Source organism: Hydra vulgaris, chromosome 08 (assembly GCF_038396675.1).
Source record: "Hydra vulgaris chromosome 08, alternate assembly HydraT2T_AEP".
In the NCBI taxonomy this organism is placed as follows: Eukaryota; Metazoa; Cnidaria; class Hydrozoa; order Anthoathecata; family Hydridae; genus Hydra; species Hydra vulgaris.
This window is the reverse complement of record NC_088927.1, coordinates 28,512,321-28,524,061: the sequence shown is the minus strand read 5'-3', so window position 1 is coordinate 28,524,061 and position 11,741 is coordinate 28,512,321. Positions and strand designations below refer to the sequence as shown.

Genomic DNA, 11,741 nt, shown 5'->3' with positions numbered 1-11,741 from the left:
TGAATTTGGTCGATTGCAATTTTAGAAATTGCAATCGACCAATTTCGATTACAAAGCTGCACAATAATATGCAAAATCAATTAATTTTTTCCTTCTTCTTCCTAAAAGAGTTTTATGTCCAGGCTTGGCTCCCGTTTCCGTTACCTCAGAAAACCAAACTTGTAACAAACATCATGAATGTCAAAAACTTTAAATGCAACTTGCTGTGAAACTCTATTTTTAACAGTGACAATTACTATCATCGAATCATCATTCCATAAACAGTGTTTTCTGCGATTGCTTCTCTGTTCAGTTTTCGTTAAATTTTGTATTTTCTAGTTTTATCACTTTATTACATTCTAAATAAAAATGCAAAAAAAAAAAAAAAAAAACATGAAAGTTAATTATAAAATGGTTATGGTTACAATTATGAATGTCTGTTTCTATGATTGTATCATATACGTGTATATAGTAATTTAAGTTGGTCATTCTCTTTCTCTCTCTGTATATATATATATATATATATATATATATATATATATATATATATATATATATATATATATATATATATATATATATATATATTTGTATATATATGCATATATATATATATATATGCATATAAATATATATATATATAAATATATATATTTAAATATATATATATATATATATATATATATATATATATATATATGCAAATAAATATACATATATATATTTATAAGCAACTTTAAAATTTATTCTACAAAATAGAGAGCTCAATGTTGTTAAAAGAACAGAGCAAATAAAAAAATTTTTAAAACGATTTTGATATATATATATATATATATATATATATATATATATATATATATATATATATATATATATATATATATATATATATATATATATATATATATATATAAGAATATACATATATATACCTGTGTTTAAGTGATTAAACACAGGTATATATATATGTATATATACATATATATACCTGTGTTTAAGTGATTAGTTTTAAAAACTATGCATTTTATGCATGGCAGAATTAAATTTTATTATGGCTAGGTTTAGGATAATGGCTAGAAAGTATGTTATAAGATTGTATACAAAAATATACAAAAAAAAAAAAAAAGGATCTATTGAACATTATACAAAATAAACATAAATGCATACACAGTTTTACCAATATTATATCATATTACTAGTAGCATTTTAAAAGATTTACAAACGCAAAATGTTTGGATGTAATTAGGAAAACTTTGAAAATACCAAGCATCGAGTTTACAGAATATAATATTTATCAAATTTTAAAAAAAAGTTCTCAATGCAGATAACGAAGCAATGAGTACTTTAAACTGCATATTTCTTTATTATAAAGTCTAAATATTGTATTTTTACTTCAAAGCAATCAATACATTCCTGCATAAAAGATTTTTTTAAAAATCAGCTAGAATAAGGAAACAGCCAGAATTAGGTCATTTTATCCTAATTAACTAGCTTTGTATGTTGAACGGAGTACCATAATGACGTACATATGTACCATAATGACGTCAAGAAAAATATTAAAATAACTTTTTTTTTTTTAATTTTTAAGTTCAGATATAAAAAACAAATTATCAATATAAAATATTGATATAAAAACAAGTATTGCAATTTAATAAGCTAAATAATCTTTTTTGATGAGCTAGTACCCAAAAAAAGCAATTTAAAACAGTATATGTACTTGTCAAAAAATGTAAGTACAATAAACTATAGAGAAAACGACTTGAAAAATCTTCTAGCTTCTTTTTTAAAAAAATTTAAAGAAAGACCTCCATAGATCAAGATTTATTTTTATTTTTGTCACGTAATAAAACTGGCAATTGGGTTTAAACTTAGATGGCATTAAAATAATTCCCGAGAAGGTTGCCAAAAATTCGCCCATATTTATATTCTGAACTTGTCACACGGACAAAGTCACGTAACTGAAGTGCATAATATAGCGATCGAACTTAAGAAATGGTATCAAAAGTTCGGTCAAAGTGGATATTTTCATTTTCAATTAAATATTGAGTACTAGTTTTTATTTTTTTATTTTTACAATATCAATTATCAATATAATTTTCTGTATGTTTCGGGAAAAAAAATTAGAAATTTTTTTATTTATGCGTGATAAATATACGAAAGATAATAATTTTATTAATAATAGCAAATATATATTTTTTATTAATATAAGTAAGTTATAACTAGTTAAAATAAATGATTAAGATTTTAAAAATTTGTATGAGAATCTTTATAAGCAACATACTGAACTTTTACAAACAAATCGTGATAAGAATCAACATAATTAAAAGTTAACTTAATTTAACATACAGTGAGACCACGCAACATACAGAAGGCGACCAAATTATTAATTAAGTTACAGTTTATTTTTTAAAAAAAACTGCAATTAAATATTTTAAATGAATAACATTGTTTTTACTCTTACATTCTTTAATATTTAAATGTCATAAATAATTTTCTTTATTTTTTTTTTAAGAATTTATAAAATTTATGAAGAATTGTAGTTATCTTTAGCACTGATAAGCTACAATATGCAAAAACCGTCTAAATTGCAAAATGCGTCTTTTTACATTATAATACGCAAAATTGTTATCTGCACAATAAAGCTTGTAATAAATTTTTAACTTTATTACAAGCTTTTTTTAGTTTAAACACTTTTTTTCGACTCTTTTGTGCTACTCTGACTAACTTTACATTAACTAGTATTTTTAACTTAAAGTTTTTAAACTTAGGTGCTTATAAATATTTTAACTTTTAAGTTTTAAGGGAAGTTAAGTCAGGTTTTATTTGAAAAAGTATTTGCTACCAACTTAATTCCTCAGTTGCATGAGTGGTGTCCTGATCTATCCAAATAGTTTTTTTGCATGATTCTGCCCGGTGTCACAAAGCTAAATCAGTGACAAGATATTTCAAAAAATATTCATCGAAAAACCATCAAAACGATCTTTGATATTTTTGATTTTTTGTGTTTACTAATTAAAAAAAAAATTTCATTATATCATTAGATTTTTTATTTCAAATAATTTGAAGACGAAAAAGAACTTTATTTTAAGTATTAAATAAAGGTATCGTATTCACGTGTTGTCATCGTGTAAAAAAAATAGACTTTATCGATTTATAGTTAATTTAGACTGTACAATAATGTTTCATAATCTGATATTCTACAAAAAAGTATTTTAAATTATTTTCAGCATAAGAGTTAAAACTATTTGCAAATAGAATTTGATTTATTGTTATACAACTCTTCTTAAATGTTTGCATTGTATTTGTCATAATCATAAACTCCATCATCGTAAACATTGTTGTCAGCAGCATAAACAGTGTTCTTCTAATTAGTTCAGTCACACAATCTGACCACTTTAAAAAAGATTTATATACAAACAGCGTTTAATTTCACAAACAGCATTAAAGTTACGCTTCATGAAGTTCAGTACACTTTCTAGCACTAGCCAGGGTTAGTTTCTATCGTTAGGTTCATAAACCATTTAGTGGTGACTCCAGCTGACTAATCAATCTAAATCACTCTTACGATTGCATCATACACTCATCAGACATCAAATCACTTATACATTTGCATTTCTTTCATTATACATTTGCTTGGCAGCTTAAAAAAAATAGTCCTGCATCTTTTATTTCAGCAAGATTTACATGTTGCACAAACCATTTTCATAGCTTTTTAAAGCAGTTTTTAAATACTTAGTTCAAAACAATATGTTACTAATAAATCATAATTAAAAAATTATTTAGCTATGTTATGTATTGCCTATCTTCCAAGTTCCCACTTTTTACTTTATCACATGGCAACACAAAGTGTTCAAAATTAAACTGGTACTATGATCAAACTTTCTTATTACTACAGAAAAACTATACTTAAACAAAACAAATTTTTTTTTAAAAAAAAGGACCTTAGCAACAAATTTATGACTTAATAAAGTATTACTTAAACATTACCCACCCAACATTGATACAGGTACTGTTTGGGTAGTTAGCTTGGACCCATTCAAGATGACCTTCGGGATCCAGCCTAAATTTTACTGGTTTTCATCTGGGGCTCATATGAGTTATCCTGACGGGTATTTTGTATTGGTCTTAAAGAAATACCGTACTATAAAACTTAAAGTACCCCATAAAGATTTGCAACTAAATTCGGCATAAGAAACTCTGCGAAAACCCGCCAAATTCCAGCTATGGTTTACATGCAGTTATGAGGTTTAACCTGTACGAGAGCCAATGCAAATATTACAAAACTACTTTTAAATTACTTATAAAAGAAAAGTTTATATAATCTCATTTGCTTATTTCAAATAAAATAACCATTTAAATTACATTTTTATTGGAAAACTTTTCAAAGAATTTTTTATTCATTTATCGTCTGTCTTCTCTGTTGTCTTGCAAATTAAATGCTTGTTTTGTTGAAACTACTTCTTTGAGCACCTTTTAATTGATATTTTGTTTCAATATGAGCTGTAAAAAAATAAAATGTTAGTGTTGAATTATGCACATTATATTATGTTTAAATTTTAATATATTATAAAATTTTAACTAGTTTCGGTCAATACTCATTTTGGTCAAAAATGCATTTTCTCACAATATTCTCACTGTGTTTAATAACATTCACCAACCATTATATTGCTAATTCTTTAAAAGGATTACATATAAACTCACATAAGTCACTGTCTATGTGATCATATCATCATTAATGTTTGACTGACTATGTGTAAACTTATCATTATTAATATTTATTAAAACATTTGATTGTTGATGTTCAATTTTAACTACCTGTATCCCAATGACAGCAGTGTGCAACTATTGCAAATCATCAGACACTTTCTTAAAAACAAAATGCTACAAAATAATTTAAAAGACAAAAAATGTCATAACTATGATACATATAGGAATAATATTTTGGCCCACTAAGTTGAAGCCTAATTTTAGAAAATTATTAAATCTTTTGGGCTAAAAGCTTTGTTACTTATTAATTTTTTTATTTGAGTAATATATATTATTAAATTTATTGATTAATTTAAGTAAGTTTTTACAACTGGATGATTGCAACAAAAATTAAAACAATGAACTTAGTATTGGTTTGATGAAATCAAAGTAAAAGGGTATAGAATAGAGGCTATAGGAGCTGGAGCAAACTTTACTTTTGAACAGTTTGAAAGCAATTGATCCATAAGAGATGTATAGTTATATAAAAGTTTCATTTTTATTTTCGGCTTAGAAAATATTCAAATAGTGCAAAATTAAAATATTCAATAGTAATAAAAATTGCAAATAGTGGAGAGAAGACAGAGTGTGTTGATAAGTTTAATGTTTATGATATCTTGGAGATACAATTGGATGGTGTAACAATCAGCAGGTACAACAAATGAGGCCTAATGAAAAAAAATAGGATGCCAAGTCCAGAGATTTATTTCCGCTTCAAACTGTAAAAAGTAGATCTTTAAAGATTAAAGCAAAGACTTTCCTTATTAGGAAAGAAAAAGATATCAAGAAATGCAAGCTTGTGCAAGGACAGAAGAAATACCGTACCGTATGAAAAATAACAATAAATAAACAATAAATAATAATAGTAGTTTAACTATTTGGAAGAACAAAGCAGAACTCCTGTATAATAATTATAATTAAAATAAAACTTTTACTAAGAAATAACATAAATTTTTTAAATAAATTTACATAAATGTATTTGCTATAATTTAATTTATAGCAATCAAATTGGTCATGTTTTAGATATGACTATTTGTTTTTTTAGCAAATTGCAAACTTTTTGAGATATTGAAATTTTAAAATTTTAAAATTGAGGTATATATTGTTATTAAATATTGTTTAATAAAATCTTTGTTTTTTTTTAGTCAACCAAAGAACGAAATCAGATATTTAAAAAAACTAATTAATGTGTATCATATGTATTTTCTATAAATACATATTATACACATTACATTTTTTTACTATAAATTATATGTATTATATGTATAATTACATGTATATATATAATAAATGTAATTTATAGTATGGTGACCTGACAGAGATAGGAGCTCCTTAACCTTGGATGGCAATCTTCCTAGTGGTAGTATATACCCCCCGTTTAGCAAAAATGTTGAAACTAAAATTGGAAATTGCTTCTTAGCTTTAACTGACCAACACTTTCCAGTAGGACACAGGCTTCATAAAATTTTTAATCGAAACTAAATTAAAGTTAGCTATAGTTTCATGCCTAATGTCAAGTCTTTAATAAATGCACATAACAACAAAATTTTACAAAGCATTAAAAATAAAACATCAAAAAAATGCAACTGCATAGACAAAAAAAATTTATCCGTTAAATAACCAATGCCTTTCTAGCAATGTCGTATACCAAGCTACTGTAAGTTCTGAAGACCCTCAATTCAAAGATAAAGTTTATTTCGGTATGAGTGAAACCACATTTAAATTAAGATATGCCAACCATCTTCAGTCTTTCAATTCACCTAAATATAAAAATGACACTGAACTTTCCAAAAAAATATGGAAGCTTAAATCAAAAAATATAAAACCTGTTTTTAAATAGAAAATAATAGCACGATGTAAGCCCTACAACCAAACATCAGAAGTTTGTAATCTTAGTTTCCGCGAGAAACTTTATATACATAAAAGGAAGAAATCATATAAGGGAGAAAACTTATTTATAAGCAACGCCGACAGCATCTCTTCAAAACTTCTTGTGATCTCTTCAAACTTCTTATATCATATTTTACCATTGCTTTACATTATTTATTTGTTGAAATTCTTTTTTTTCCGAAGATGTTAACTTTTTTGAATTTATTCTTTATAAAGTCGCACTTTCCTTTAAAAGATCGAAAAATATTTTCAAAACTCATTTTAAAAATCCTTAATCGCTATTAAGGATTTTTAACAATAAATGCGATTTTTTACTAATAGCTTATAACCACTGAAAAATGTAACGTTATTATATAAATAATATTGTTGACAAAACGACCAAAAGAATGTTAGTAAACACTGTATAGTGCAAACCACAACAAACTAACTTAGCGACGTCAGATCAAGAAAACTAGATAGAAAAAAAACCTAGAGATCGTATTATGTCTAAACTTATCTAGTAAAATAGTTCAGTACATTCCAACCAAGAATGCATTTGTTAGAAAAATACGCTAATACGTATTTTTGTAAAATGTTTTCGCGCTGTTATACTTTTCACAAATATGTAGTGTCATTCACACATTACAACACAAATCTGAATAAATATGCAAGGATAAGGTCATAAAATTTTTTGAACAAAAGTATATAATAAAGAACAAATATTTGATATACTGATTTCAAAGACTGTTTATGTCTACAGGTGTGAGGGTGTACTGCATAAGTATGTACCGTTTTGTCTTCTCGTATGGTCTCGTTATGTTTCCAAGGTGGTGTGTAATGATGTGCTATGGAGTGAGATTTTAGATCAGAGCACATAGTCAGCGAGCGCTGATCCAACGTGCATTGTGGAGCTTTTGAATGAACGTGTGCGTGAGTGTAAGCGTGCTCATTAGGTTATTAGGCGCCGTAACCACATCCAGCGGAATAGCCTAATGCCGGTTTGTCATTGTGGTGTACATTGAAAAAATTTGGGGCTCACCAGCCACAATTATTAAATTTATTTGTTTATGCGACACAATGGTCGCAAAAAGTGACCAACGGAGCCGTCCAGTTACGTAGACCTGGGAGTTGTGAAAATAGAAGTAGACTGAAGATGATGTCATTCGGCGAAAATCATAAATGAAAGACTATTTTGTAGGAGGAATAAAATTTTTGGACTCAGGGATAGGCTGAACAGTAACTCACGCTTTAGTCATCCTAAACAAATGATAAAACAATGGTCTATGATAAAAACAAGTCAATTTAGCCGCTGGTTTATTAATGGCTAAAATTATCGCACCATACAAAAACAATAAAATAATATAGTTAGATAACAAAATATTGAGTAAAATGATAAAAAAATGATAGTTCGGGTAATATAAAAAGAAAAAATAGGCTAATAAGTGTGCAACTATTTGTGGTTAAACTCAAGGTAATAAATTAAAAACTGATAGTTACCTGAGTGATATAAAAGTATAATCTAGCTTTTAGATTAGATATGGTCCATGTAATTTAAGTAATATTAAAAATGCTTAAAGAAAACTACAACATAAAGTATTTAGCTTAATTACATTCCACTTTATGAATTATATTATAAAAACAGGTACAAAAAGCTCAAATACCTTTTATCAGATATTAAATAAAGTAATGGATTGGTCCAACATCCGACTGGTTGGTGGCGCTTTACCCAGAGTCCTCTTTTAAATTAAAAAAAATATTTATTAAAGACAGACATGTAAAAGGTTAACAAAAAAAAAATAAGCACATTTTTATGAAAGTTTAAACATTTATTCTACGTAATATTTATTTTTGAATAATATAAATAAAAAATATGTATTAAATATTTTAATCTATTTATAAATTATAAAAAACATGCGCGGTAAAATTTAAAACAGAGTTTCAACAAAAATTATGAAACTATTTCTAAAATTTGTACCTGGCCGAAGTTTCTGGACAAACCACAAAAGAATCAAAATTATTGTTCACGTAATCGCAATTGAATTGCCTTATACTGTCAACGTTGCTTATAAGCAATGTTGACAGTATCAGGCCATTCAAAAGATTACTGGAATTGAAGTACGAGAGGTTAATTTATTAACCTCACGCACTTCAATTTCAGTAAACTTTTGCTGGAAATAAAAATTTATTATTAATACCACATCTTATAGTAGAGTAATAAGAACTGTTTGTAATCTCTTCAAAACTTCTTATATCATATTTTACCAACATTGGTATACATTGTTTATTTGTTAAAAATTCTTTTTTTTCTTAAGATGTTAACTTCTTTGAATTTATTCTTTATAAAGTCGTACTTTTCTTTAAAAAATCGAAAAACATTTTCAAAACTCGTTTTAAAAATCTTTAATCCTAAAAATCCTAATCGCGATTTTTGAATTTCGAATGATAAACAAATACATTGTAACTTTACATGATAATCGAATTTGACGTTATTTATCAACGTCTAATTTTTTAGTGAAAAATAAATAATGATTTTAAATAAGAATCAAATTTAAGTAACATTTTAAATATATTTATTACTATTTTATAATGTTAAATATATTAAATAATGTTAAATATATTTGTAATTATTTTGTTTTTTTGTAATATCAAATCATTTATTATAGAAAATTATTTTTTAGTTCAAGTTATTTTTACCTCAGTTTTTTTTTTTTCATGACTGTTTTTCAGTTTAGTCTTTTGTCAGAATTAGACAAATTAAAAAGTTTTTAAGTCATTTAGATATTTTTAAGTCAGATTATTTTTTGTTCAATTTTTTTGTTTCAGTAGGTTTGTAGATAGAAAGAAAAAAAAAATTCGTAATAATTGTATATGCATTTTATGAAGCCTAACATTTTTTAACAAAATTAAAAAAAAGATTTAGTTTATTTATAAATTTTGTTTTTCCATACAGCAATTTAAAAATAAAAACGGTTATCTTCACCAAGGTGTTACATGTTTTTTTGTTTTTGTGATTCAAGCATCTTGATAATTTTTCAAATATTATCAAAAAATGTATATGACATTATCTCGCAAATAAAGATTTTATTTTTTAATTTGTAACATTTATAAAGAATTGTTGCAATTTTTAGCATTGATAAGCTACAATATGAAAAAACCTGCAAAATGCGCTCTTTCACATATTCAATGCAATATTGTTATCTTGGCTGCATACAAATTTCATAATTAACTATTCAAATCACTCCCAAAAAAAAGTTTCATATGTATTTAATGTTTCAATGATGGCGGAAAGCAGAATAAAAGAAAAACCTAATAAAAAGTACCCATATGAAGTGCAAGATGTGGAAAATGTGGGAGACCGCGCATTATGCGTGTAGGGTATGATTGGCATTTTGTATTTACAATTATTACAAATGGACAATTTGTAATATTTGCATTTGAAACCGAAGAAAAGATACTAAAGTAATTAATAAAATCATCCAAGAGGTCGGTGTCAAGAATCCTTAGAGAACTACAAGAAATTGAATAGCAGAACTGGGATTTTATGCTGCAGACCCACAAAGAAATCTAAGCTTACTCCAGCAAATAAAGTTAAAACGTCTCATTTGGGTTTAATAATATATACATATGTCTGCTGAAGATTGGGAAAGTGTAAGTATATACTTTATTGCAACCGTATCACTGATTAAGACATTTATATGAGTTTTTACAATGCTATTTTTATTTATTTCATTATTATTTTCAGTTATTTTGTCAGATGAGTCCCAATTCGAAATAATATTATATGCCTTCTTTTGTTAGATGCCGGAAAGAAGAAAAATATAACCCCTACTGTGTTAAAGAGACGGTAAAACCTCTGAGATTGTATCGTTAGTTATATGTGATAAGGGCTAAGTTATATGTGATTTGGCCTTCTTTATGTTCTTGAAGGGAAGATGAACCAGGATAAATTTTAGAAAGTATTTGCTACCAAAATAATTCCTCAGTTGCATGAATGGTTTAATAATCCAACCAAATGATTTTTATGGATGATTCTGCTCTGTGTCATAAAGCTAAATCAGTGACAAGATATTTCAAAAAATAGTCTGACAGAATAGTCAAAAAATGTTATTGTTTTGTCGCGGCCTGTTATTTCTTAAACTCGACTAAAGCTCATTTGAGAATGCCTGGGAACTTTAAAAACAGAAAATTTGATACGAAATTATAATGAAAAAAAAAAAGTCTCATAGAGATTAGCCGGCGCAAAGTAGAGGGTGCGGGGGTGTTTGAGACACACTCCTCCTTCATCCCTCCACCCCTCATCAATAAATTTTTTGTTTATTTAGTTGGAAAATTTGACCCTTGACAAGTCAGTCGGCAAATGTTGACAAGGAAGCTAGGCAGTCGGCGAATTTCAAAAAACGAAGACCTCTTTTTTTTTTTGTCGTAGTTTCTTCTATGTCAACCCAACACGTGACATCTACTCCCGCCGGTCCCTCATAGAGACACTAAATAATGTCTGGCATATTGATCAGGAATTAAAAGCAAATGTAAAAAATTGAATTCAAAGTATGCTAAAAAGAATAGAAGCAGTTACGAAGCAAAAAGTGGCTTAACCAAATACTCAAAAACATTTTGTGATTCTTCCTATTGATTAACATGTGATTTAACATTTTCTTAAATAAACGTAACATTTTCTTAAATAAATAGTATTAATGTTTAAAATAGTATTTAACTTTTTAAAACAAAATAATTATTTAAACTTATAGCACCAATATTAATATGAAAATATGATACAAGAGTAAAAAAAAAAGATTATAAAATGATTTGATATTTTTTGCAATTGTAAGTAATTTTTTGGCTGCCCATCATAGATTAAAGTATTATTAATTTAGTTTAGTTTTTAAATTTCTTAATTTTGTAATTCTTTATAACTGAAAGTTTTTTTATTTTTAAGTTTCGTTTTGCGCAAATGATAAGTCTTTTGCACTTTTTTCTTTCTGAATTATCAGTGAGAACTTTAGAGTTACTGCTTTTTCAGCTTTTATTTTTTATAATTTATTCGCAAAGTAATACTTTTTTTTAATTTTATTTATCTCTCCTATGTCGAGAGGACCACGACAGCTGAGAAGGCTTTTATTATGGTTACAACCCTCTCTTTATTCTTTAAC

The 11,741-nt window shown here is 26.4% G+C and overlaps 1 long non-coding RNA gene across 1 annotated transcript; it reads right to left on the bottom strand.

Annotated features, from left to right (window-relative positions):
• Positions 1-5,826: 5,826 nt before the first annotated feature.
• On the bottom strand, positions 5,827-9,005 carry LOC136084260 (uncharacterized). Its single transcript, XR_010640436.1, has 3 exons — positions 8,790-9,005; positions 8,256-8,330; positions 5,827-6,485 (listed from the first exon to the last, which is right to left on the bottom strand). It is a non-coding gene; the product is annotated as an uncharacterized LOC136084260 (long non-coding RNA).
• Positions 9,006-11,741: the final 2,736 nt, after the last annotated feature.